This window comes from Eleutherodactylus coqui, chromosome 8 (assembly GCF_035609145.1).
Source record: "Eleutherodactylus coqui strain aEleCoq1 chromosome 8, aEleCoq1.hap1, whole genome shotgun sequence".
NCBI lineage: Eukaryota > Metazoa > Chordata > Amphibia > Anura > Eleutherodactylidae > Eleutherodactylus > Eleutherodactylus coqui.
In genome coordinates this window covers 8080981-8102870 of record NC_089844.1, presented here as the reverse complement: position 1 = coordinate 8102870, position 21890 = coordinate 8080981, and the positions used below count along the sequence as shown (strand labels likewise).

The 21890-nt window shown below is 50.2% G+C and overlaps 1 protein-coding gene across 1 annotated transcript in view; it reads right to left on the bottom strand.

The window, feature by feature from the left end:
- THSD7B (thrombospondin type 1 domain containing 7B) overlaps positions 1–21890 on the bottom strand; it is a 543321-nt gene that overhangs the window by 136213 nt on the left and 385218 nt on the right. The gene's annotated exons all lie outside the window — the stretch shown is intronic.

The following is a 21890-nucleotide window of genomic DNA, read 5'->3' as shown; positions in this document are numbered from 1 at the left end:
GCAGCTCTGGAGTATAATACAGGATGTAACTCAGGAGCAGTACAGGATAAGTAATGTATGTACACAGTGACCCCACCAGCAGAATAGTGAGTGCAGCTCTGGGTTATAATACAGGATGTAACTCAGCATCAGTACAGGATAAGTAATGTATGTACACAGTGACTCCACCAGCAGAATAGTGAGTGCAGCTCTGGGGAATAATACAGGATGTAACTCGGGAGCAGTACAGGATAAGTAATGTATGTACACAGTGACTCTACCAGCAGAATAGTGAGTGCAGCTCTGGAGTATAATACAGGATATAACTCAGGATCAGTACAGGATAAGTAATGTATGTACACAGTGACTCCACCAGCAGAATAGTGAGTGCAACTCTGGAGTATAATACAGGATGTAACTCAGGAGCAGTACAGGATAAGTAATGTATGTACACAGTGACTCCACCAGCAGAATAGTGAGTGCAACTCTGGAGTAAGGTTGTGTTCTGAAGAGCTCTGCAGGATCCAGGGTGTGGTCTGCTTCCCAGGTGGAGACCTTGTTGAGAGCCCAGGAACAGTGCACATTTCTGGGCTTTGTTTGGTATGCAGCCCCGCACCTCCTCCCTCCGATCTCGGTCGGAGGGAGGGAGGACAGAGATGGCCGCAACGACCTCCGCAGTGGCATCGGTGGCTTCTGCAGCTCCAAGATGTTCCGCAGCGGCAAACTATAAGAAGCCAAGGACTGCAGGTGAGCCAGAGAAAAGGACGGTTCTAAGTCGTGGCAGCGGTGACACGGGCTCCAGTCGCAGGCGCAGTAACGCGGGCCAGTCCATCAGTGCGGCTGCATCCGACAGCGCAGGCAGCGAGATGGTGACGCGTAGCCAGGCCCGGAGGAAGGCAGGTAAGCCACAGAAGCTGGCAAAGCCGGAAAAGTGGAGTGATAGGCCAGAGGGAGAGTCTGTGGTAGAGCTGGCCTCCCGGCTGGCAAGAAGCATGGCCGAGTATGAGACTGCAGGAAAGCAGATTGTTATGCAGATGGAAAAACTGCAGTCTGCCAGACTGCAAAGAGACCAAGCCACCTCTAAAGGCAAAAAGGCGGAAGTCTCTAAAGTAATGCAGAAGTGCAAAGAGTGCATTAAAGTGTGGAAAGATGTGAGAGAGCGGATCTCGGAGGAGAGCGGTCCCTTTAAAGAAAAGATCATGAACGATGATCGGTTTGCGAAGATGGCTGCAGGACGCAGTAACTTGCAGCAGACCGATCAGTCTAGTGATCGTGACGACAGCTCGGATGAGGACGACTACGAGGATGTACAGGAGAGTCTGGGGGAGCAGCCTGCGTGTTCGGCTGAACAAGCCCTAACCCAAGGCAGCACTGCAAGTACCAGCAATCTCCAGCCAGAGCAAATTGGGCTACCAACAACCTCTGAGGAGTCTGATCTGGAGGAAGGAAGTCATAAGGTGGGGGCTTTGGTGTCGCAACTGCTGGAATCCCCTCCTCATATGGGGGGTCTTCATTTTGGCAAAGACATTCCCAAAGTGGACACAAAAATCAAGGATAAAAAAGGAAAACAAAGGAAGACCCAGGAAAAATTTGTCTATGTGACGGGGGGCGCTGGTCCGGCTGCAAAGCCAGAAAGAGGCACCTCCGACCTGGGACCCTGTGGTAAAGATGAGAAGGCTGAAGGCTATGGCCGTGATGGTGCCAGTAAGGCCAGTGATGCGGAGGGAGCTGCGGGATCAGCATCTGAGGTCTCCTGTGTGACAGGTCAGTCTGCGGGGGTCTCTCGGTCCCAGGCACCCAGTGATGCGGAGGCTTCTGGCAAAGGTAAAAAGAAAGGCAAAAGCAAAAGCAAAACTAAAAACATCTCTGCTATAACACAGAGTGCTGGCCGTGGGGGGAACATTGCGGTAGTTGCAGCTGCACAAGCTGGGCCAGCAATGTTGCCCCCTAGGTCTGCTAAGGCCCGCTTGGACCCTGGTCCTGACCCAAAATCTGGTCCGGATGGTGAGGGTGCGTGCGAGAGAGGTACTAGTGGTAATAAGAAGATTCCCAGTTCAGCCCAGGTCTCTGATACTACTAAGAGCCCAGAGACCCAGGGAGCTCTTGGCACCCCTAATATAGGGGCACCTGCTGCACAAGCAGGTACAGTTTGTTCAGGGGGTCAGGAAGTGTCACAGGTTCCAGTCGCCCCTCCAGCGGCGACAACACCTGGTAGGAGTTATGCCAGTGTCGCCGCTGGAGGGAGTGGGTCCTCCTTGTCTCCAGGCTCTAGGGAGGGCGTTTTGCAACAGCGCCTCTTGGAGGCTCTACGGAAAGGGGAGAGTTCAATTACAGTTGGAGGAAGAGAGGTGGACCTATCTCTCTGGAAAGAGAGACATGGCTTGGGTGCCTTCCGAGAGCAAAGGGGGGAGACCGTATGGTCCCTACCAACACCCGGGCACGACGCAGGTCGTAGGAATGTGGTCCGTCTTCGTTGGAGGGGCAATGATGCATGTCCTCCAAGGGGGAAGGTAGTGGAGCTCCTACTGAAGATGGGCTTTAGGGCGGTTGACATCTTTGCCCTGATCCATCCCTACGGCACGTCTGAGTTTGACATCAGCTTCGTTCGCCCAGAGGGTCTAGAACTTTTCTGGGAAAATTACGAGCTGATGAAAAACGAGCCCGGCTGGTGAGACTTTGCCATCCAGGTGGTGTCTCGCCAGAACGATATCAAGAAAGTGACCGTTTTGACTCGTAACGAGTCACTTTCTTGCTTTGACATCATGACGTGGCTCAGTAGGTACGGAGAGGTGACGGAAATGCCCAGAAAGAACCGGGATGAGCACAACATATGGTCCGGGGCCTGGACGTTCATGGTCAAGCTGAAGCGTTCGGGAAACTCAGTGGCACACATACCATCTGCGGCCTTCCTCGGCAGGGATCGTATCTTGGCCTTTTACCAGGGGCAGCCGAAGCTCTGCCACAGGTGCGGCGACCCCTCACACTTGAGCGCTGCTTGTAAGATCTTCAAGTGCGCTCTGTGTGGGTGTCTGGGTCATCTTGCCGCCTCCTGTACAGAGATTAGGTGTAACCTGTGTGGTGATCTCGGTCACCCATTTAGCCGCTGTCCACGCTCCTTTGCCAATGCGGTCTCTGCCCCTACGGATGGGGGTCATGAGGTGGCCTCCGGGGGTGAGGGGACCAGCAGAGGTGGGGGAGCTCAGGAGCCAGGGAAGAACCGGCAAAAGACGGCTGCTCAGCAGAGGCGTCAGGAGAAGCGCAGACGGAGCAGGGAGCTGACAGGAGCGCCCACAGCAGGTGGGTCGATGGTGGCCCCTGTTCCAGAAGCAAATCTCGCGGCTGAGGCTTTGAGGGACAGCGAGTTAGATGAAGAGGACAGGAGGATCCAGAGGGAGGAGACCAACTCTGCAGATTCCTCCCACTATGAAAGTGTGGATGAGGAAGGCAAGAGGTGGTTAGAAAAAAGGCGTAAGCTACGTGCCACGAGGAGGAAGCGAAGGGGGGATTCAAGATCTTCTCCCACCCCGGGCCAAGTACTGGAAGGGGAAGCATGCTCACCTCCAGTTGGACACTCCAATAGGTTCCGAGCCCTTCAAGACATCTCTTCCTCCTCTGAGGGGGAAGGAAAGGGCAAGGTTCCTGGGGCAAAGAAAGGGTCAACAGGGGGCGCTGAGTCTCCTCCTCGTGGAGGCATAGTTCCTACAGGGGAGGAGGCGACTCTAGAGCCTGGAAACAAGGACGATGGGGTCGGGGGATCCCTTGCTATGGACACATCTATGTCCAAAAAAAGAAGCAAGGGACTTTCCTCTGACCCCGAGGAAGGGGGTGTGAGGAAGAAAGCCGTCTAATTTAATCACTCATGATGGCGGCACCCACTCTGCTGACTCTGGCATCAATTAATGTTGCCAGCATTAAGTCTGATATGGCTAGATTTGCGGCCTTTGATTTTCTCAGCCGAGTTGAAGCTGACATTTTATTTTTGCAGGAGACCTGGCTGTCTAATTTGGCAGCCATACATAAGGCAAAAAGGGAGTGGAGGTCAGGCCCTTCCTACTGGTCTCTCCGCCTTTACGGCTCAGCGGTACTTTTTACTGCAGCGGTTGAATGCCGACGAGTTATTGAATTAGAAATGGGAAGGTGCTTGATCTTAGATGTCCTCATGAAGGGACAAGAATTAAGACTGGTCAACATCTATGGTCCCCAGTCAAAAAAGGACAGGAAGAGTCTCTTTATGAGGATCAAGCCCTACCTTTTTACCAGCCGCCAAGTTGTCTTTGGAGGTGACTTTAATGCAGTCACAAGAGCCCGCGATAGGGGAGGCTCTGGAGACAGGCGGTTGACTTTTGACAGCGTCGCACTTAATAGTATAGCTAGCGAGGCTCGCCTGGTGGATGTCCACATCCGGCACACCCCAGGCCACGAGGGGTTCACCTTTTATAGGGGTCAGAGCAGGTCTAGAATAGACAGGTTTTATTTGAAGGAGGAAGCCATCTCTTCACCAGTGTCCGTTGTTGAGGTGGAATTCTCCGATCACTGTCTAATATTGTTTTCTCTGAATGTTGCAAAGACCCCCCGGATGGGCAGAGGTTTTTGGAGACTGAATTCATCACTCCTGGAGGAAGCAGAGATAAGACAGTCCTTTGAGGATTTTCTGCAGAGCCAGGTACCATTACTGGATCTCTGTAGCAGTAAGTCAGAGTGGTGGGAGATGTTCAAGAGGAGGGCGGCAAGGTTCTTCCGAGAGCTCTCCAACCTCAGATGCCTGGACAGGTACCGCCTGTACAACGGCCTGAGGAGGAAACTCGAACATCTCGTTTCGACTGGAGGTAGCCGCGAGGAGATCTCCAGAGTGAAATCTTTGCTCAAGAAGTGCCAGTACGATAGACACGCTTCCTTGGTTTTTGAGAGGGATTTCGGGAAGTACCGCTCGCCCGACCCTTACAGAAACTGTAGGATGTCAGTGAATAGTAAAATGGTCACTGGACTGATTGACAGTACGGGGTCCCTGAATCGATCCAGATCAGGGATTCTGGAGGTCGTCAGATCCTACTACTCGCAATTATTGGGAAAGAGGGATCTAGATTCGGAAGTGATGTCGGCTTTCCTGGCTGAAACTGTCCCTGAGCCGGGAGTAGACACCTCTCTTGATGTTTTGACAGAAGAGATCAGAGAAGAGGAAGTTAGACTGGCGATTGATGGGCTCCGGCTCAAAAAATCGCCAGGACCGGATGGACTAACCTCCGAGTATTATAAGACCTTCAAGGACCTCTTGAGTCCCCTCTTGACTGAGGTATTAAATGAGTGTCTTTCCTCGGGCACTCTGCCAAAGTCAATGAGGAGGTCAGCTTTGATCCTTCTGTCAAAGGGTAAAGACTCGAGCCGTATTGAGAACTGGCGTCCCATAGCACTTCTCAATACGGACAGGAAGGTTCTGGCAAAAGTGCTGTTTAATCGGTTGGTCAAGTTTGCACCCCGGCTCCTCTCGGGGGCCCAGCATTGCTCTGTTCCAGGCCGTAGCACCTTTAGCGCTGTTCTTGGTGTCCGGGAGGCAGTGGAGCAGGGTAGGGCTGGTCACTGGGAGGGGTACTTGCTGTCCTTGGATCAGGCCAAAGCGTTTGATCGGGTTAATCACGAGTACCTCTGGTCTGTCCTTCTGAGATACGGCCTGCTAGTGGGGTTTGTTGATTGGCTGCGAACATTGTATGCATGGGCTGAGACTTTCCCGCTGGTGAACGGTTGGCTTGGCCGCCCTTTCAGGGTGGGGTCCGGTGTCCGTCAGGGCTGTCCTCTAAGTCCCCTGTTGTATGTGTTTGCGATAGATCCCTTCCTCAGGAGGGTTGATCGTGGACCTATAGCAGGGGTCGGGATGGACCGGGCGGTGGCGGAGGCTACCCTGAGGGCAGTGGCATACGCCGATGATGTCACGCTCTTCGTATCCTCAAGGGAGGAGGCGGAGTTTGTGGTGTCGGAGGTGGATGGCTACTCAGAGGCATCTGGGTCCAGGGTCAACTGGGATAAGTGTGAAAGTCTCTGGTTAGGAAGGGGGGATCCTGTGTTTGATCTCCCGGACACTCTTCCGGTGCCCCAGACTTCAGCAAAAGTTCTGGGCATCAAATTTGGCCAGGGGGATTACCCCATGCAAAATTGGGTAGACAGGCTAGACGGTGCCACTCACAAGGTTAATCAGTGGAAGGGTTGGTCTTTAACCCTTCGGGAAAGAGTTAGCCTGATCAAAACGTACCTGCTCCCTTTATTCATCTACCTGGGCAGCGTATGCATTTTGCCAGAGCCTCTCTGGACCCGGGTCTACAACCTGTTCTTCCTAATGTTGTGGGGGAATAGGTTGAACCTGATCAGGAGAGATGTTACATACCGCACGAGGAGACTAGGGGGGTTATCTATGGTCAACCCCGTGGTGTTTCTTGTAGACACCTTTTTTAAGATCAACATAGGCAACCTCTGGCAAGAGAGGGCTCCTCTGTGGGTCTACTCCTGCCGGGGATGGTTTCGGCCTTTCTTCCAGGAATGGGAGACAGGAGGGCGAGTGAAGGACCTTCGCACGCAGCATGGATATCTCCCGGCTTACGCTACCTTGGTTCTGAAGGTGATACGCCGGTGGGGTCTGGGGATGTGGGAGATCAGGACTCTGACGAGGAGGCTCCTCGACGAAAGAGTCCTGTTGACCCATTTCCAGAAGCCCCTGGCGCTCAAGGACTGCCCAAGTCGGGACCTGGAGGGAGGGTTACGTTTACTGAATTCAACCCGGGTCCCCTTGAAGTTTTGGGACTTGGCTTGGCGCTGCTTTCACGGGAGACTGTATGTAAGGGGTAACTTGAAGAGCAGGCCTCTGATTGGCAGGGGTTGCCCCCGCCAGGAGTGCAGCGACGTTCTGGAAAGCATGGAGCATTTCCTGCTTCAGTGCCCCTTTAATACAGAGGTTTACCAACGGGTAGGGGTCTCCATAGGCTGGCGTCAGCTGGCACACCTCTCCTATGCGGAGTGGGCTTATGGAGCCTTCAGAGGTCTTGGTGGCAGGGACCGCTGCACTTTATTTCTAGTTAGCCTAGTGGTTAGGTTCCACATCTGGAGTGCACGGTGTCTAGTCTCGACGGAGCTGAAAATCCTCCCCGTGGATACGGTATGTAGGAACATCCTGGGTGACCTGGTGAAGGTGCGTTCTTTGGAGTATGAGAGGCTGGGCACATCTAAGGCTTCTCTCCTATGGAGAGGGCTTGTATTTCGTTAGGGACAGTCTTTTCTTAATCTTCTAGGGGCAGAGTAGGGAGAGAATAGGGACAGGATAGGGAGAGAGGAGGGATAGGGCAGGGACAGTTTTCTATGAAGGGTCAGACTGAGGGGCAGACTAAGGACAGTCTAGGGCAAATTAGGGGAAGAATAGGGAGACCTTTTTAAAAAAAAAGAAGGGAAAGGGCATTGCCGTGTCTGTGCCTGGTTTATCATCTCCAATCCCGGTGGGGGGCTGTGAGTGCACCATGAAGCCTTTTGTTTTGGTTTGGGCAAAATGAAAAGAAGTAGGGCTGCAGGAGAGCTGACCTTAGGCTTTTGGGTTGTATGAATATTGTATAGTATGTATATTGGTGTATGTCGGTGTATAGTTTATTATGGTTTTGTATATATTGTATATATTCACATTTTGGGTGGTAGGTCGGTTGGGTGGGGAGTTGGGGGGGAGTGGGGTTCACGCCTTGAGCCGTAGCCTGGCACGTCCCAAACAAACTCTGGGCACGGACTGGTGGAGTGGGCATGGCCCCCAGGCTGCGGCAGGGAAAAGTGTGGTATAACGTATATTTTAAAAAACTAAAAAAAACCCTGGTGTGGCTGGGCACGTCCTCAACTTTGAACTCTGGGCACGGACTGGTGGAGCAGGCATGGCCCCCAAGCTGCACTGGGGACCCAAAAAAAAAAAAATTTGTTTGGTTATATGCCGGTTGGCTCAGTCTTTATGTTAGGATGGTTTGGTTAGTTATTTATGTTATTGTTTAACGCTATTTCATTTTATTTGTGTGGTTTCAGGGGGTTCGGCTGGACCTGTAGTTCTAGTTTTCTGTAGTGATATGCTCTTTTAAGTATTTTTGTTATATATTGAGTATGAGTGGCTGTGTGAGTGTACAGTGGGGGAGGGGGAATGGGTATAAAGTGACTTTTCTTTTGTTGATGGGTCATGGACCAGAGGGGAAGGGCCTCATCTTGTTGTATACAGTTGTGTTATTGTTCATGTTTGGTTGTGTTTTATACTTTTCTAATAAAAGATCTACAGGATGTAACTCAGGATCAGTACAGGATAAGTAATGTATGTACACAGTGACTCCACCAGCAGAATAGTGAGTGCAGCTCTGGAGTATAATACAGGATGTAACTCAGGATCAGTACAGGATAAGTAATGTATGTACACAGTGACTCCACCAGCAGAATAGTGAGTGCAGCTCTGGAGTATAATACAGGATGTAACTCAGGATCAGTACAGGATAAGTAATGTATGTACACAGTGACTCCACCAGCAGAATAGTGAGCACAGCTCTGGAGTATAATACAGGATGTAACTCCGGATCAGTACAGGATAAGTAATGTATGTACACAGTGACTCCACCAGCAGAATAGTGAGTGCAGCTCTGGAGTATAATACAGGATGTAACTCCGGATCAGTACAGGATAAGTAATGTATGTACACAGTGACTCCACCAGCAGAATAGTGAGTGCAACTCTGGAGTAAGGCTGTGTTCTGAAGAGCTCTGCAGGATCCAGGGTGTGGTCTGCTTCTCAGGTGGAGACCTTGTTGAGAGCCCAGGAACAGTGCAGGTTTCTGGGCTTTGTTTGTTATGCAGTCCCGCACCTCCTCCCTCCGATCTCGGTCGAAGGGAGGGAGGACAGAGATGGCCGCAACGACCCCCGCAGTGGCATCGGTGGCTTCTGCAGCTCCAAGATGTTCCGCAGCAGCAGCGGGAAAACATAAGAAGCCAAGAACTGCAGGTGAGCCAGAGAAAAGGACGGCTCCAAGTCGTGGCAGCGGTGACACGAGCTCCAGTCGCAGGCGCTGTAATGCGGGACAGTCCATCAGTGCGGCTGCATCCAACAGCGCAAGCAGCGAGATGGTGACGCGTAGCCAGGCCCGGAGGAAGGCAGGTAAGCCACAGAAGCTGGCAAAGCCGGATAAGTGGAGTGATAGACCAGAGGGAGAGTCTGTAGTAGAGCTGGCCTACCGGCTGGCAAGAAGCATGGCCGAGTATGAGACTGCAGGAAAGCAGATGGTAATGCAGATGGAAAAACTGCGCTCTGCCAGGCTGCAAAGAGACCAGGCCACCTCTAAAGGCAAAAAGGCGGAAGTCTCTAAAGTGATACAGAAGTGCAAAGAGTGCATTAAAGTGTGGAAAGATGTGAGAGAGCGGATCTTGGAGGAGAGCGGTCCCTTTAAAGAAAAGATCATGAATGATGATCGCTTTGCGAAGATGGCTGCAGGACGCAGCAACTCGCAGCAGACCGATCAGTCCAGTGATCGTGACGACAGCTCGGATGAGGACGACTACAAGGATGTACAGGAGAGTCTGGGGGAGCAGCCTGCGTGTTCGGCTGAACAAGCCCTAACCCAAGGCAGCACTACAAGTACCAGCAATCTCCAGCCAGAGCTAATTGGGCTACCAACAACCTCTGAGGAGTCTGATCTGGAGGAAGGAAGTCATAAGGTGGGGGCTTTGGTGTCGCAACCGCTGGAATCCCCTCCTCATATGGGGGGTCTTCATTTTGGTAAAGACATTCCCAAAGAGGATACAAAAATCAAGGATAAAAAAGGAAAACAAAGGAAGCCTCGGGAGAAATTTGTCTATGTGACGGGGGGCGCTGGTCCGGCTACAAAGCCAGAAAGAGGCACCTCCGACCTGGGACCCTGTGGTAAAGATGAGAAGGCTGAAGGCTATGGCGGTGATGGTGCCAGTAAGGCCAGTGAAGCGGAGGGAGCTGCGGGATCAGCATCTGAGGTCTCCTGTGTGACAGGTCGGTCTGCGGGGATCTCTTGGTCCCAGGCACCCAGTGATGCGGAGGGAGCTGCGGGATCAGCATCTGAGGTCTCCTGTGTGACAGGTCAGTCTGCGGGGATCTCTTGGTCCCAGGCACCCAGTGATGCGGAGGCTTCTGGCAAAGATAAAAAGAAAGGCAAAAGCAAAACTAAAAACATCTCTGCTATAACACAGAGTGCTGGCCGTGGGGGGAACATTGCGGGAGTTGCAGCTGCACAAGCTGGGGCAGCAATGTTGCCCCCTAGGGGGCAGCAATGTTGCCCCCTAGGTCTGCTAAGGCCCGCTTGGACCCTGGTCCTGACCCAAAATCTGGTCCGGATGGTGAGTGTGTGTGCGAGAGAGGTACTATTGTTAATGAGAAGATTCCCAGTTCAGCCCGGGTCTCTGATACTACTAAGAGCCCAGAGACCCAGGGAGCTCTTGGCGCCCCTAATATAGGGGCACCTGCTGCACAAGCAGGTACAGTTTGTTCAGGGGGTCAGGAAGTGTCACAGGTTCCAGTCGTCCCTTCAGCGGCGACAGCACCTGGTAGGAGTTATGCCAGTGTCGCCGCTGGAGGGAGTGGGTCCTCCTTGTCTCCAGGCTCTAGGTAGGGCGTTTTGCAACAGTGCCTCATGGAGGCTCTACGGAAAGGGGAGAGTTCAATTACAGTTGGAGGAAGAGAGGTGGACCTATCTCTCTGGAAAGAGAGACATGGCTTGGGTGCTTTCCGAGAGCAAAAGGGGGAGACCGTATGGTCCCTACCGACACCCGGGCAGGACGCAGGTCGTAGGAATGTGGTCCGTCTTCGTTGGAGGGGCAATGATGCATGTCCTCCAAGGGGAAAGGTAGTGGAGCTCCTACTGAAGATGGGCTTCAGGGCGGTTGACATCTTTGCCCTGATCCATCCCTACAGCACGTCTGATTTCGACATCAGCTTTGTTCGCCCAGAGGGTCTAGAACTTTTCTGGGAAAATTACGAGCTGATGAAAAACGAGCCCGGCTGGTGAGACTTTGCCATCCAGGTGGTGTCTCGCCAGAACGATATCAAGAAAGTGACCGTTTTGACTCGTAACGAGTCACTTTCTTGCTTTGACATCATGATGTGGCTCAGTAGGTACGGAGAGGTGACGGAGATGCCCAAAAAGAACAGGGATGAGCACGGCATATGGTCCGGGGCCTGGACGTTCATGGTCAAGCTGAAGCGTTCAGGAAACTCAGTGGCACACATACCATCTGCAGCCTTCCTCGGCAGGGATCGTATCTTGGCCTTTTACCAGGGGCAGCCGAAGCTCTGCCACAGGTGCGGCGACCCCTCACACTTGAGCGCCGCTTGTAAGATCTTGAAGTGCGCTCTGTGTGGGGGTCTGGGTCATCTTGCCGCCTCCTGTACAGAGATTAGGTGTAACCTGTGTGGTGATCTCGGTCACCCATTTAGCCGCTGTCCACGCTCCTTTGCCAATGCGGTCTCTGCCCCAACGGATGGGGGTCATGATGTGGCCTCCGGGGGTGAGGGGACCAGCAGAGGTGGGGGAGCTCTGGAGCCAGGGAAGAACCGGCAAAAGACGGCTGCCCAGCAGAGGCGTCAGGAGTAGCGCAGACGGAGCAGGGAGCTGATGGGAGCGCCCACAACGGGTGGGTCGATGGTGGCCCCTGTTCCAGAAGCGAATCTCGCGGCTGAGGCTTTGAGGGACAGCGAGTTAGATGAAGAGGACAGGAGGATCCAGAGGGAGGAGACCAACTCTGCAGATTCCTCCCACTATGAAAGTGTGGATGAGGAAGGCAAGAGGTGGTTAGAAAAAAGGTGTAAGCTAGGTGCCACGAGGAGGAAGAGAAGGGGGGATTTAAGATCTTCTCCCACCCCGGGCGAAGTACTGGAAGGGGAAGCATGCTCACCTCCAGTTGGACACTCCAATAGGTTCCGAGCCCTTCAAGACATCTCTTCCTCCTCTGAGGGGGAAGGAAAGGGCAAGGTTCTTGGGGCAAAGAAAGGGTCAACAGGGGGCGCTGAGTCTCCTCCTCGTGGAGGCATAGTTCCTACAGGGGAGGAGGCGACTCTAGAGCCTGGAAACAAGGACGATGGGGTCGGGGGATCCCTTGCTATGGACACATCAATGTCCAAAAAAAGAAGCAAGGGGCTTTCCTCCGACCTCGAGGAAGGGGATGTGAGGAAGAAAGCCGTCTAATTTAATCACTCATGATGGCGGCACCCACTCTGCTGACTCTGGCATCAATTAACGTTGCCAGCATTAAGTCTGATATGGCTAGATTTGCGGCCTTTGATTTTCTCAGCCGAGTTGAAGCTGACATTTTATTTTTGCAGGAGACCTGGCTGTCTAATTTGGCAGCCATACATAAGGCAAAAAGGGAGTGGAGGTCAGGCCCTTCCTACTGGTCTCTCCGCCTTTACGGCTCAGCGGTACTTTTTACTGCAGCGGTTGAATGCCGACGAGTTATTGAATTAGAAATGGGAAGGTGCTTGATCTTAGATGTCCTCATGAAGGGACAAGAATTAAGACTGGTCAACATCTATGGTCCCCAGTCAAAAAAGGACAGGAAGAGTCTCTTTATGAGGATCAAGCCCTACCTTTTTACCAGCCGCCAAGTTGTCTTTGGAGGTGACTTTAATGCAGTCACAAGAGCCCGCGATAGGGGAGGCTCTGGAGACAGGCGGTTGACTTTTGACAGCGTCGCACTTAATAGCATAGCTAGCGAGGCTCGCCTGGTGGATGTCCACATCCGGCACACCCCAGGCCACGAGGGGTTCACCTATTATAGAGGTCAGAGCAGGTCAAGAATAGACAGGTTTTTTTTGAAGGAGGAAGCCATCTCTTCACCAGTGTCAGTTGTTGAGGTGGAATTCTCCGACCACTGTCTAATATTGTTTTCTCTAAATGTTACAGAGACCCCCCGGATGGGCAGAGGTTTGTGGAGACTGAATTCGTCACTCCTGGAGGAAGCAGAGATAAGACAGTCCTTTGAGGATTTTCTGCAGAGCCAGGTACCATTACTGGATCTCTGTAGCAGTAAGTCAGAGTGGTGGGAGATGTTCAAGAGGAGGGCGGCAAGGTTCTTCCGAGAGCTCTCCAACCTCAGATGCCTGGACAGGTACCGCCTGTACAACGGCCTGAGGAGGAAACTCGAACATCTCGTTTCGACTGGAGGTAGCCGCGAGGAGATCTCCAGAGTGAAATCTTTGCTCAAGAAATGCCAGTATGATAGACACGCATCCTTGGTTTTTGAGAGGGATTTCGGGAAGTACCACTCGCCCGACCCTTACAGAAACTGTAGGATGTCAGTGAATAGTAAAGTGGTCACTGGACTGATTGACAGTACGGGGTCCCTGAATCGATCCAGATCAGGGATTCTGGAGGTCGTCAGATCCTACTACTCGCAATTCCTGGGAAAGAGGGATCTAGATTCGGAAGTGATGTCGGCTTTCCTGGCTGAAACTGTCCCTGAGCCGGGAGTAGACACCTCTCTTGATGTTTTGACAGAAGAGATCAGAATAGAGGAAGTTAGACTGGCGATTGATGGGCTCCGGCTCAAAAAATCGCCAGGACCGGATGGACTAACCTCCGAGTATTATAAGACCTTCAAGGACCTCTTGAGTCCCCTCTTGACTGAGGTATTCAATGAGTGTCTTTCCTCGGGCATTCTGCCTAGGTCAATGAGGAGGTCAGCTTTGATCCTTCTGTCAAAGGGTAAAGACTCGAGCCGTATTGAGAACTGGCGTCCCATAGCGCTTCTCAATACGGACAGGAATGTTCTGGCAAAAGTGCTGTTTAATCGGTTGGTCAAGTTTGCACCCCAGCTCCTCTCGGGGGCCCAGCATTGCTCTGTTCCAGGCTGTAGCACCTTTAGCGCTGTTCTCAGTGTCCGGGGGGCAGCGGAGCAGGGTAGGGCTGGTCACTGGGAGGGGTTCTTGCTGTCCTTGGATCAGGCCAAAGCGTTTGATCGGGTTAATCACGAGTACCTCTGGTCAGTCCTTCTGAGATACGGCCTGCTAGTGGGGTTTGTTGATTGGCTGCGAACATTGTATGCATGGGCTGAGACTTTCCCGCTGGTGAACGGTTGGCTTGGCCGCCCTTTCAGGGTGGGGTCCGGTGTCCGTCAGGGCTGTCCTCTAAGTCCCCTGTTGTATGTGTTTGCGATAGATCCCTTCCTCAGGAGGGTTGATCGTGGACCTATAGAAGGGTCGGGATGGACCGGGCGGTGCCGGAGGCTACCCTGAGGGCAGTGGCATACGCCGATGATGTCACGCTCTTCGTATCCTCAAGGGAGGAGGCGGAGTTTGTGGTGTCGGAGGTGAATGGCTACTCAGAGGCATCTGGGTCCAGGGTCAACTGGGATAAGTGTGAAAGTCTCTGGTTAGGAAGGGGGGATCCTGTGTTTGATCTCCCGGACACTCTTCCGGTGCCCCAGACTTCAGCAAAAGTTCTGGGCATCAAATTTGGCCAGGGGGATTACCCCATGCAAAATTGGGTAGACAGGCTAGACGGTGCCACTCACAAGGTTAATCAGTGGAAGGGTTGGTCTTTAACCCTTCGGGAAAGAGTTAGCCTGATCAAAACGTACCTGCTCCCTTTATTCATCTACCTGGGCAGCGTATGCATTTTGCCAGAGCCTCTCTGGACCCGGGTCTACAACCTGTTCTTCCTAATGTTGTGGGGGAATAGGTTGAACCTGATCAGGAGAGATGTTACATACCGCACGAGGAGACTAGGGGGGTTATCTATGGTCAACCCCGTGGTGTTTCTTGTAGACACCTTTTTTAAGATCAACACAGGCAACCTCTGGCAAGAGAGGGCTCCTCTGTGGGTCTACTCCTGCCGGGGATGGTTTCGGCCTTTCTTCCAGGAATGGGAGACAGGAGGGCGAGTGAAGGACCTTCGCACGCAGCATGGATATCTCCCGGCTTACGCTACCTTGGTTCTGAAGGTGATACGCCGGTGGGGTCTGGGGATGTGGGAGATCAGGACTCTGACGAGGAGGCTCCTCGACGAAAGAGTCCTGTTGACCCATTTCCAGAAGCCCCTGGCGCTCAAGGACTGCCCAAGTCGGGACCTGGAGGGAGGGTTACGTTTACTGAATTCAACCCGGGTCCCCTTGAAGTTTTGGGACTTGACTTGGTGCTGCTTTCACGGGAGACTGTATGTAAGGGGTAACTTGAAGAGCAGGCCTCTGATTGACAGGGGTTGCCCCCGCCAGGAGTGCAGCGACGTTCTGGAAAGCATGGAGCATTTCCTGCTTCAGTGCCCCTTCAATACAGAGGTATACCAACGGGTAGGGGTCTCCATAGGCTGGCGTCAGCTGGCACACCTCTCCTATGCGGAGTGGGCTTATGGAGCCTTCAGAGGTCTTGGTGGCAGGGACCACTGCACTTTATTCCTAGTTAGCCTAGTGGTCAGGTTCCACATCTGGAGTGCACTGTGTTTAATCTCGACGGAGCTGAAAGTCCCCCCCATGGATACGGTATGTAGGAACATCCTGGGAGACCTGGTGAAGGTGCATTCTTGTATGAGAGGCTGGACACATCTAAGGCTTCTCTCCTATGGAGAGGGCTTGTTTTTCGTTAGGGACAGTCTTTTCTTAATTTCCTAGGGGCAGAGTAGGGAGAGAGGAGGGACAGGATAGGGAGAGAGGAGGGATAGGGCAGGGAGAGTTTTCTATGAAGGGTCAGACTGAGGGGCAGACTAAGGACAGTCTAGGGCAAATTAGGGAAAGAATAGGGAGACCTTTTTAAAAAAGAAGGGAAAGGGCATTGCCGTGTATGTGCCTGGTTTATCATCTCCAATCCCGGTGGGGGGCTGTGAGTGCACCATGAAGCTTTTTGTCTTGGTTTGGGCAAAATGAAAAGAAGTAGGGCTGCAGGTGAGCCGACCTTAGGCTTTTGGGTTGTATGAATATTGTATAGTATGTATATTGGTGTATGTCGGTGTATTGTTTATTATGGGTTTGTATATATTGTATGTATTCACATTCACATTTTGGGTGGTAGGTCGGTTGGGTGGGGAGTTGGGGGGAGTGGGATTCACGCCTTGAGCCGTAGCCTGGCACGTCCCGAACATTGAACTCTGGGCACGGACTGGTGGAGCGGGCATGGCCCCCAGGCTGCGACGGGCACTGTGTGGTATTGTGGTATAATGTATATTTAAAAAAAAAAAAAAGAAAAACCCAGGTGTGGCTTGGCACGTCCGGAAATGAACTCTGGGCACGGACTGGTGGAGCAGGCGTGGCCCCCAGGCTGCACTGGGGACCCAAAAAAAATAAAAAATTTGATTTGTTTGGTTATATGCCGGTTGGCTCAGTCTTTATGTTAGGATGGTTTGGTTATATGCCGGTTGGCTCAGTCTTTATGTTAGGATGGTTTGGTTATATGCCGGTTGGCTCAGTCTTTATGTTAGGATGGTTTGGTTATATGGCGGTTGGCTCAGTCTTTATGTTAGGATGGTTTGGTTATATGCCGGTTGGCTCAGTCTTTATGTTAGGATGGTTTGGTTATATGCCGGTTGGCTCAGTCTTTATGTTAGGATGGTTTGGTTATATGCCGGTTGGCTCAGTCTTTATGTTAGGATGGTTTGGTTATATGCCGGTTGGCTCAGTCTTTATGTTAGGATGGTTTGGTTATATGCCGGTTGGCTCAGTCTTTATGTTAGGATGGTTTGGTTATATGCCGGTTGGCTCAGTCTTTATGTTAGGATGGGTTGGTTATATGCCGGTTGGCTCAGTCTTTATGTTAGGATGGTTTGGTTATATGGCGGTTGGCTCAGTCTTTATGTTAGGATGGTTTGGTTATATGCCGGTTGGCTCAGTCTTTATGTTAGGATGGTTTGGTTATATGCCGGTTGGCTCAGTCTTTATGTTAGGATGGTTTGGTTATATGCCGGTCGGCTCAGTCTTTATGTTAGGATGGTTTGGTTATATGCCGGTTGGCTCAGTCTTTATGTTAGGATGGTTTGGTTATATGCCGGTTGGCTCAGTCTTTATGTTAGGATGGTTTGGTTATATGCCGGTTGGCTCAGTCTTTATGTTAGGATGGTTTGGTTATATGCCGGTTGGCTCAGTCTTTATGTTAGGATGGTTTGGTTATATGCCGGTTGGCTCAGTCTTTATGTTAGGATGGTTTGGTTATATGCCGGTTGGCTCAGTCTTTATGTTAGGATGGTTTGGTTATATGGCGGTTGGCTCAGTCTTTATGTTAGGATGGTTTGGTTATATGCCGGTTGGCTCAGTCTTTATGTTAGGATGGTTTGGTTATATGGCGGTTGGCTCAGTCTCTATGTTAGGATGGTTTGGTTAGTTATTTCTGTTATTGTTTAACGCTATTTCATTTCATTTGTCTGGTTTCAGGGGGTTCGGCTGGACCTGTAGTTCTAGTTTTCTGTAGTGTTACACTCTTTTAAGTATTCTTGTTATATATTGAGTATGAGTGGCTGTGTGAGTGTACAGTGGGGGGAGGGGGAGTGGGTATAAAGTGACTTTTCTTTTGTTGATGGGTCATGGACCAGAGGGGAAGGGCCTCATCTTGTTGTATACAGTTGTGTTATTGTTCATGTTTGGTTGTGTTTTATACTTTTCTAATAAAAGATCTACAGGATGTAACTCAGGATCAGTACAGGATAAGTAATGTATGTACACAGTGACTCCACCAGCAGAATAGTGAGTGCAGCTCTGGAGTATAATACAGGATGTAACTCAGGAGCAGTACAGGATAAGTAATGTATGTACACAGTGACTCCACCAGCAGAATAGTGAGTGCAGCTCTGGAGTATAATACTGGATGTAACTCAGGATCAGTACAGGATAAGTAATGTATGTACACAGTGACTCCACAAGCAGAATAGTGAGTGCAGCTCTGGAGTATAATACAGGATGTAACTCAGGATCAGTACAGGATAAGTAATGTATGTACACAGTGACTCCACCAGCAGAATAGTGAGTGCAGCTCTGGAGTATAATACAGGATGTAACTCAGGATCAGTACAGGATAAGTAATGTATGTACACAGTGACTCCACCAGCAGAATAGTGAGTGCAGCTCTGGGGTATACTACAGGATGTAACTCAGGATCAGTACAGGATAAGTAATGTATGTATACAGCGACTCTACCAGCAGCAGAATAGTGAGTGCAGCTCTGGAGTATAATACAGGATGTAACTCAGGGTCAGTACAGGATAAGTAATGTATGTACACAGTGACTCCACCAGCAGAATAGTGAGTGCAGCTCTGGAGTATAATATAGCATGTAACTCAGGATCAATTCAGGATAAGTAATGTATGTACACAGTGACCCCACCAGCAGAATAGTGAGTGCAGCTCTGGAGCATAATATAGGCTAAGTAAAGCGATGCATTTACCAAGAGTCTCATCTTCTTTTGCATACCCATTCTGTATGTAAACTGTATACTAGTGTACAGCATATTTAGGCCTCTTTTACACCTGCGCACGCAAATATCACACGCGCAAAAATCCTACGCCTATTAGAATCAATGGTTTCCTATAGCAACATGCTGATGGTTTTTGCGCTTCTAAAGCTCCTTCCTCTGAATGCTCCCATGGGAAACCATTGGCTGTAATTGCCGGATGTTTTTTACGGGCGTGAGTTCGGTGCACGCAGGTCCCAATGTGACAGCGGCCTCGTGCCGTGGTGCAGTTTGCTGCAGTCTCACAGCACAATCCGGAGTTGTATTCCCAATGCTGGAAAAAATGGAGTTTTGCTCTAAACATGCTTTTGGGTGAGAAGTTCCCCTTCGCTCGGCGAGACGTATAAAGCTGATTTACGGCGTGATCAGAGAGAAGTTTCGATTGACAGACTGTAAGAAAGCTTCTCCCATACAAAGTGCGGCCCTAAATGTCATCACACCGTATTTCATTTGACAGAAGCTCAAAACAAGAGACAGTCTGTAGAGACAAAACTAATCATTCCTTGTAGATATCAGAGGCCGCCAAAAGCCCGAATCAAACAGAAAATTTACATATTTCACATTTCAGTCCTATCAAATGTGTGAAATCTATTTGAGATAGTTGGATTTGGAGCGCCGCGTCCTCTAGGTTTGTGCTCTTTGAAGCTCCATCCGCAATAACAAGTATCTTTAACACTTCAACATCAATTATAAACACAGTCGGCCCAATTGGTTTATAATGCGGCTCTGCGCTTCCCTTAGTACCCCGTCTGTGTGCATCAGACCGGCTGCATGCACTCCGGGGGATCTTACTGGACCCCATCAGTGATGCTTCACTAGGACCACCTAGATGGCCGGTGCTCCCCGGGGGGACAAGACAGAAGTTCTCCCGAGGCAAAAGGGAAAATGAAATCGGAGCATCCTCACAAGCGACAGTCGCAGTATATTCACACACGGCAGATTTGATGCAGACATTTCTGCATCTATCTCATTCATTGGGTTAGGCTTGCTGAAGTCCATGTAGTAGCAGTACCAATCATTGGCTGCAGCGGTCACAAGCTTAGATAGCCCTTGATCTGCTGCCCAAAGGTTAGTGGAGACTATAAGAAGTTAGTGGAGACTATAAGAAGTTAGTGGAGACTATAGGGGACTGAAGTGGTCGGGTCTTGAAACGCTATGTAAACATGAAACAAATAAAAAGAGCAACCCCATCACTACTGTGCCTTTAAGGACTGCTGTTACTATGCTGAAAGGGATTGTTCAGTTATAAACTAATAATGTCTGCTCACTGGACTGGTGAGCTCATGTATTGCGCTGATCTCTGCAGGAAGCAGACAGCTCCATTCTCACTGCAATGATCAGGCTTGGTATTACAGGCCCTGTTGACATTGCAGTGAAAGGTCTGCAGTACCAAATCCAGCCACTGCAATGGGAACAGAGCTATCTGTTTCCTGCAGAAATCAGCCCAGTAAACAGATGATAGGTAGGGATCCCACGTGGTGCATCCCCACCACTCTACTATCCCACAGATAGGCTGTGGGATAGTAAAAGATGATTTCTTAGCATTAAAAGACTGCCTGTGTCTGTGTATTATTTTGCAACTCTATTTACACCTGCAGGGTTGCCCACCAGATTCAGAGAATGCCCACCAATGAACTGAATGGAAACCCTAAGGGAAAGAGTTAGCAGAAGGTATCGGCACTACGGTGGGGGCGTTTCTATGGAAATAAAATATAAAAAGTTTACAAGCAACACTATAATGGGCCCCCAGAGGACATGATTTGGAGGGCCACCCTCATCTGTGCAGGTCTTCTGTATTTGCATCCTAATCTTTATTGCAGAGGACTGGCACACCCGAGTATCGGAGGGCATTCTGGTACTCTGTTGGACCAGTCTGACCCTACTGCCCAGGAAGGAACAGGGAAATGCCTCTGTATGACCAGAAAACCACTATCCGTAGCCTTCAAAACGGCAGCCAATGGATTAGCTGCCTACAGTTAGAGAGAAGAGCAGCTCTTGAGCACAAACTGCTGCTCTAAGAGCTAAAAGACTGAAGAGCAAACAACTAGGAACATTCTCAAGCACTTGTACATGGACAGTTCTACTAAGAGATACGGATAACGGGATGCAGTTAAATGTAGACTGGTAGATGGTCTACAGAGATCCCCAATGACGGATACGATATACTCGGGATGTCCGGATATAAATCTTGCCTTTTGTTCATAAAATAATGATGCTCTAATATCGGCCTCCACGAGCGCCAAAGTGAAATCTCTGATGTGGAGTCTCCATCATCAGCGCCAACCTCCATCATTAACCTCACGAATAGCTGTACTTTCCAGGTGACATTCTCTTCGCAGTTCAATAGCGAGCGGCTCTCCCATCTTGTACCGCTGAGAAACTTCAAAGAGTGACATTTCAAGATCAGCTTTTCAACTTAAGTTCAGCACTCAGGATCGCAGCAAAGAGAGAAGCAAAAACTCTTGTCTCATTAAAGACACATCCACATCATCGCAGCGACACTTCCATTTATGTGTAATGAGTATCTCAAAGGACTAGAAACGAGGCGTCTGCTCTGATCACGGCCAGACGGGCTTGATAAGCTCAGCCACTTCCTTGACCCCATAAGTGATGTAAAGTCTCCACAGATGATAAAAAGTCATCATAGATGATATAAAGTACTCACTAGTGATATAACGTATCCACAGATGATATAAAATTCCACAGATGAGGTACAGTCCCCACAGATGATAAAACATCACCATAGATGATATAAAGTCCCCAAAGGTGATAAAAAGTCACCATAGATGATATAAAGTCGTCACAGGTAATATAACGTCCCCACAATCATATAAAGTTCCATCAGGTGATATAGAGTACGCACAGGTGATATAGACTATATATTATAGAGTACCCACTGGTGATATAACATCTCCACAGGTGACATAAAGTCCCCGCAGAATATAAAAAGTCACCATAGATTATATAAAGTCCTCAGACGTAATATAACGTCCCCTTCAGTGATATAAAGTCCCCGCAGGTGATATAAAGTCTCCACAGATGATATAAAGTTTCCACAAATGATATTAATTCCCCACAGGTGACATAAAGACCCCACAGGTGATAAAAAGATACCATAGATGACATAAAGTCCTTACAGGTGATATAGAGTACCAACTGGTGATATAACATCCCCACATGGATATAAAGTCCCCACTGGTGATATAACACCTCACAGGTGATAAAAAGACCCACAGGTGATACAAAGTCCCCACTGGTAATATAAAGTTGCCACTGGTGATATAACGTCTCCACAGATGATATAAAGTTTCCACAAATGACATAAAGTCCCCACAGATGATAAAAAGTCACCATAGATTATATAAAGTCCTCACAGGTAATGTAACATCCCCACAGATGATATAAAGTACCCACTGGTGATATCAAGTACCCACTGGTGATATAACGTCCCCACAGGTAATATAATGTCCCCACAGGT